The sequence below is a fragment of the Tenrec ecaudatus genome, chromosome 12, assembly GCF_050624435.1.
Source record: "Tenrec ecaudatus isolate mTenEca1 chromosome 12, mTenEca1.hap1, whole genome shotgun sequence".
In the NCBI taxonomy this organism is placed as follows: Eukaryota; Metazoa; Chordata; class Mammalia; order Afrosoricida; family Tenrecidae; genus Tenrec; species Tenrec ecaudatus.
In genome coordinates, this window is record NC_134541.1 from 20,395,619 (window position 1) to 20,402,403 (window position 6,785).

General features: G+C 44.0%; 1 non-coding gene across 1 annotated transcript; it reads left to right on the top strand.

The window, feature by feature from the left end:
* Window positions 1–6,361: 6,361 nt before the first annotated feature.
* LOC142423505 (small nucleolar RNA U3) lies at window positions 6,362–6,578 on the top strand. The gene has a single exon (XR_012779140.1). It is a non-coding gene; the product is annotated as a small nucleolar RNA U3 (small nucleolar RNA).
* Window positions 6,579–6,785: the final 207 nt, after the last annotated feature.

Genomic DNA, 6,785 nt, shown 5'->3' on the forward strand with positions numbered 1-6,785 from the left:
ATGGAAGCAAGCTAGTCAGAAATCGGCAGTTAGGCCCCCCTTCCAAGGACGGAGACATGGTAGATGAGCATAGCTTGCCAGCTCCCTTGGCAGTCACAGGTGAAGGTTTTGAAAGTCTAAACACTGATCCCCAAGTTGAAGCATCAGCCACACCTCAGGGGGCATCAGAGCACAGTGATGTCAATACTTTGGAGTTACCATCAGAGACGGGAGACGTCACAGTGAACCAAGAAACAGAAGTAGGAAAAGAGAGTTATCTTATGATAAACAAAAGAAGGACTAGTGAGATATCCCCTGGAAACCTCATCTCAGAGAAAAGTAAAGGGAGTGGGTTCCCCTAGACTAAGTGGGGATGGCTTAGGACAGCATCCAGTGACCCAAATTTTATCCATAAGCCCAAGAGGCTAAACAATGTGGGTGCATGGGGCTTCCAGAAATACTTCCCTTTCTTCCATCCAAGGTTGTTACTAATCATTTAAAGTGACATAGCTCAATTTCCAAACTATAAAATGTTAATTCACATCCTTGGACTCAGAATACAAAATAAGCACTGGCTTGTTATAATCCCCACTGTATACAAAAACTAGGCTTAAATGTGCAATACATAAACAAAAGTATTATTAGCAAGCCATTGCTCTGGAGTTGATTAAACTAGAACGTATCTGACGGGATGTCCTTTCCATAACCATTTAGCTATTTCTAGTGTATGCAAATACTGCCAACCTGCCGCCCCCTCCAGTAGACCTAGCACACTTTAGACGGAGGCTTTGCCACCATTCATCCTTTATTTCTCCTACCCGAGGAAGAGTCTGCCCCATTGTAGGGGTTTATGCATGAACGGGAGAAACTACTCTTATGATCGAATACAGTTTTTGTCTTTATTTGGGGATACAGCCTCGTCGAACTGAGTGGAGTAAGCAGAAAAAATGGCTCCAGTCGTCCTTTCCTTCTGTGGGAAGATTCTGATGTATGTTTTACACAATTCCTCGGAGCACCTCCTATGGAATTGAACTCTTGTGGCCCACAGCAATAACTGCTAATTATCAGCTGCCATAGCAAGCCAATGTGAGCTCAGAACCTGTGCTCATAGGATTTTCAACGGCTGATTGCTCCAAAGTTGATTGACAGGTCTCTTGTGAGGCCCCTCTGAGTAGACTCAGACCTCTCTCTCGTGGTTGGCACCTGAGCGCATGAACATGGGGAGCGAGGCAGGGAAAGGAAGAAAGCCTCTGCACGGTGCTTTTCTCAAGCCAGCTATCACTGTGGACAACTGGATCTTAACCATACCGAGGAGCTCACGGAGGCAGTGTGGAACACGCCATTGAGTTTTCCTAAATGACAGGGGAGATTCTGGGGTATTCGTGAACCACGTGGCATTGGTTGAGAACCTTTGCAGGCAGAATGGGCCCTGGTTACCAGAGAAAGCCTCAAATGGTTGGAGCGCAGGCAAGAAGCATGGTCATGGTAAGGTCGAAGGAGATACCAGTAGGGCACTGACAGAGTCTGCTCAGACATAGGACAGGTGGGATGGTGGCTGCCATATATCCGACTAAACCACAGGAGAGAGAGTCACTCCACACCATGCACTGCACGAAGGCCTGGACTATGCCTATCTTGCCCTTTATGGATCTCCAGTTCCCAGCACATTCTCTGGCATTTAGTAAGCACTCTATCCATACTAATGAATGGATGGATGGGTGGATGGACGGGTAGCATTTGCACTAAGTCTTAACGGATACATAGGATTTCTCAGGGCTCGCAGGATGAACTCAGAAGTACGGAAGTAATGCAAGAATGTGCCTCCGGGTTGGAGAAGCTCTCGTGGCAACCCATAGTTTGTTAAAATTTTGCAGCTACTTTGAAAGTGCTTCCTCTTTGTTGTTGTTGTTGTTGTTGTTAGGGACCATCAAATCAGTTCCAACTCACCGCAAATCTATCTGTAATAAAATGAAACGCTTCCTAGCCCGGTGCCATCGTGACCAGTGTTGCTATGTGTGAGCCCATTGGTGCAGCCACTGTGTCAATCCATCTTCTTGGCGATCCTCGTCTTTTTTGCTGCCCTTCACTTTACCAAGCATGAAGTCATTCTCCAGGGACTAGTCACATGCCCAAAGCATATGCGATGAAGTCTCGCCTCTTCACATTGAAGACACATTCAGTCTGTACTCATTGCAAGACCTACGTGTTTATTCTACCGTCAGCCCATAATATATTCAATAGTCTTCACTCATACCATAGTTCGTTTGTATCCATTCTTCTTCGCTCATTGTCCAACGTTCACATGTCTATGAGGTGACTGAGCATATAGCTCATGGCTCGGGTCGGGAGCATCTTGGTCCTCAATGTGACATCTTTGCTTCCTAACACTTTAAAGAGGCCTTTTGCAGCAGATTTGCCCAATACAATACATCTTTTGATTTCTTGACGGCTACTCCTGTGAGTCTGGATTGCAACCTCCAATAATCTGCTTCCTTAAACCTGCCCCTCTCTTCTCCCGTGTGTGTCCTTTGGACCAAAGCAAGCATCTAGCTCATTCATGTCACAGTTTTCATGTTATCTCTGATAGCTTCTCACTACCTCAGATGAAACAGACTATCTGGATTTTTTAACACCACAAAATGCTAGGTTTGGTCCACGAATTAAGTGTGTAGGATACAAGGTTCTCTAGTCACTTTGGGATCCTCCAGACCTGGCTTAAATTCTGGCTCATCCAGTTGTCTAATGTTGGGCAGATCCATCTATTCATCTGTGAAATGAAGATAAGAAAGCTTATCTCTTTGGAACTTATAGCATTTAATAAAATTCATTATCTTCCATTGAACTTAATGACCTTTTCCTAACCATGATGCTTCCAAGCCAAATCTCTCTGACCCCCTGGACCTGTGAGTCTTCAATCTAGAACAAGGAAAACACACACACACAATTCTCAATCCACTACCACTGAGTCAATTCTGACTCATCCCGGTTCTATAGGACAGAGTAGAACTGCTCCCTAGGGCTTTCAAGCCTTTAAATCTTTATGGGACTGGACAGCCTCACCTTTCCATCAAGGATCCACTCATGGGTTTAAGATGCTGACCTTATAGTTATTTGGTAACCCACTTTAGGATTTCGTAAGGACTCCGGAACAAAGATAAGAGCAGATAAATCCCCGTATCGCCAGGCCACTGCACGGAGGATTTAGTTCAAAGGAGGCTGAGAAAGGCCTCACTCTCCTTTCCTCCAGAAACTCAAAGTTAGGCAGCCATCCTTGTTCTTGCAAAAGAAAAAATAAGTATTGCTCACTTGTTCACCTGCTGAGCAAAGGGACTGATTACGCAAGAAAGGGAAGTGTTACCCACAGAAATCAATACAGATGAGGCTTTGAAAAGGTTGGCTGGCTGCTCAGGATTAGATATTGATCTCGTTTGTTTTCCCAGTTATTGCTCTGCTCACCACCTGTGGAGCACCACCCCCTCCCGCGCCATAATCTCCCCTAATGCCAAACAAGACCAGAGACAGCTCAGCCTGGGTGCACGGTGACTTTAGAACATGATGAACCTCCAGGACCTGTGTCCAGAAAACCAGGCACCCTGAGGGAAGGAGACCCGCTACACCGTGACATGACATCTCAGGGCTGGGGAGAGGAGTACATCGGGGGTAGGCACATGTGGACTGGCCCTGGTGCGAAAGGCCCAATCTTCATACCTGGGATATCCAAAAAGCACGCACGCACACGCACACACAGGGATATGAGGAGGCATTGCCACAAAAATCAAGTGCTGGAAGGAAGCCCACACAGACCGAGTAAAGCAACAGTAAGAGAACATTGTTTTGCCTAGCAAATCGGGAAAAGGTTTTTCAATGATGATACTCAGTGATAGCAAGTATTCAAAGAAACCGAAAGAGTGAATAATTTTTTCTGGAGGGCAATTTGACAATGCGTTTCAGGAGCTGTAAAACTCGTAACACTTTAAGCCAATATTTCTACTCCTAGAAAATGGTCTGAAAAATATCATTTAAAATGTGTGCGCATGCTCTGACACAACTGAAAAGATGCAGCCCCTTCTTGGGACATGGGGCTATGGTCGAAGGGGAAAGGCTGGTTGCAAGGCCCAGGATGGGATGGGGGCTCTGTAGAGAGCAGCTCCGGGCCCCTGTGCAATGGAGGGTTCCAACCTGCCCCAAAGGGAAGAAAATCAAGGCCAAGAACCTTAGCTAGACCATCAACATGTGCTCCTCACTGTTAGGAATGTGGCTTGGCTCTTTAGAAGGGGACACAGGCACGGCCATGGAAGAGTGCACAGAGAGCAGTGATGGAAAATAAGAGCGGGAGGTACAGAGGACAAGGTGGCTACTTCTACACAGTAGGTCAGTAAGACTTCCCCAGGATCCGACACATGAACTTAGCCTTGGAAGTGAATGAGTTTAGAAAGGAGATAAGGGGGCAAACATTCCAGGGTATGAGGAAACATTTAAAGAGAGACATGAACATAGAGAATAACAGGGTGAGCGGGAGGGCTGCAGAACCAGGAAGAATAAGCTGCTGTGGGTGTCCTTGTAGGCCGCAGAGAAGAGCCTGGGCCATACTGACCCAGAGTAGCATTACCATTCAAGGAGACAGGGAATCCCAGACAGTTGTTCCTACCTTCCTTTCAAACCAAAATCATCTTTCTAGAACTTTAGGCATGGGTGTTCTCTTCTGCCTGACCCCTCATGACATTTTCTCACAGAATAAAATCTATTTCAAAGCTCGAGCTCTGAAAAATACTTGCGGAAGCTCTCTTGCCCCCAGGACCCGTTGCGATTGCTCTGATGAAAAGGCTCTATCTAGCTCCTTTCAAACAACTTTGCTTCTATTATTGTTACAGGAATTGGTCTCTTTCATCTTCACAGTAGCATGTAAGAGGATGCAGAAAATAATTTGATAAATCTAACACCCTTTATTGAGGAAAACCCTAAAGAAAGGAAATTCCTCATGAACTCATATGATTCAGGACATATATGAAAAGCCAACATCGAACATTGTACTTAAGAGAAAGACTGAGCACTTTCTCCTTGAAATTGGGAACCAGACAAGGGTGCCCACTGCCACAACTTTTATTCAACATATATTAGAAGTCCTAGACAGGGCACTAAAACAAGAAATTAAGCCATCCAAATTGAGAAAAAATAAAATTATCTCTGTTCACAGATGATGTAATCCTATACATAAAAAAAATCACTGAGTCCATAAATAAAGTCTAGCGTCAGTAAAGGAATTCAGCAACGTTGCAAGGTACATGGTCAGGAAAAAAAATAAGCTGGGTTTATATCTACCAACAATGAGAAATGTGAAAGGGAAATCGAGGGAATATAATAAATCTAACCAGAAACATGAAGGACTTATGAAAAGTATAGACATTTCTGGATAAGATTAAAGAAGATTTAACTAAATGTAAAGAGGTTCTATGTTCATGGATTGGAAGACTTAACGTTGTGAAAATGTCAACCACCCAAAGTGATCTATAAATTCAGTGCAGACCCAGTAAAAATTCCAACAACTTTTTTCATCTGAACCACAAAACCAATCCTCAACTTTATGCGAGATGACAAGAGGCCTTGAATAACTAATGCAAAGTTGAAAGAGACAAGCAAAGGAGGAGAATTCATACTTCCTGATTGCAAAGCATGCTGTATAGCTAGCTACAAAGGAAACCTGGGGGGCTAATCAGAAGGTTAGCCGTTCAAATCCATCAGCCCCTTCTATGGGAGAAAGTTGAGGCGATCAGCTCCTGTAAAGATTTACAGCCTCAGAAACCTTGTTTAGCAGGAGTGGAGAACGCCGTGCCTCCTAAGTGGGCCTCCTAAGACACTCAAAAGCATTGGCACTAGCTGACATCACACACTTCACTAAAGAGAAGCCGTTTCAGTGCTCACATTGGGGTGAGTTAATTAATCGACCAAATAGAGCAGGTAACTTTTTAAGTGGATAATTTTGTAGGACCCATGAATGATGTTTCAAATATCCAAGTGCCACTTGCAATAAAAGCTTCCCCATCCCTGCTATGTAAGACTTCATTTCTTCTACTGGCTTAGTAGTAGTTTTACATATATATCATTTGTCTATAATATGTTTATACAAATATTTATATGTATTGATATAATATGATGCATATATTTAGATTTTGAGACATTTTGATAGGTGTGTAGAGATATCTTACTATGGTTTCAATTTGTGTTTCCCTAATGCTTAATGATGCTGGGTATCGTTTATGTGCTTACTTTTAACAAGTATTTTTTGTTGCTATTATTGAAAATATACACAGCAAAACATAAGCCAATTCAGCTGTTACATTCTTTGGGTTGTGCAACCATTTTCACACTTGCAAGCTTTTAAGACCCATTTATGCTTTCAGGCATCATTTCTATAGTTAGCTGCTAGTGAAGTTTCTCTGATCGTGTAGAGCACTGAAAACCAGGAGGAGGAGGGGCAGCATTCTCTCCTAAGCGTGAAGCCAGCTCCTGGTGCTGTTTTATTGCAGCTGCCATGTGCCATTGATGATCGCTCTTCTCTGCCCTTGTGCACAGTGAGAGCGAGAGAATGCAGTCTGAGTGGCAAAGAAAATAAAAGAACCCTGCATGTAACAAACTCATAGCTTCTGCAGGCTGAGTGGTTTATCCATTCATCTGGTGGGCAGTTGGATTGTTTCTACCTGCTGCCCATGTGAGTACTCAGCACTGCTGTCCAGAGTCTCGGTGTGCATCTCTGCTCTCAAGTACAATGGGTGTATACTTAGGAGTGGAATTGCTGGATCATAGTGTAG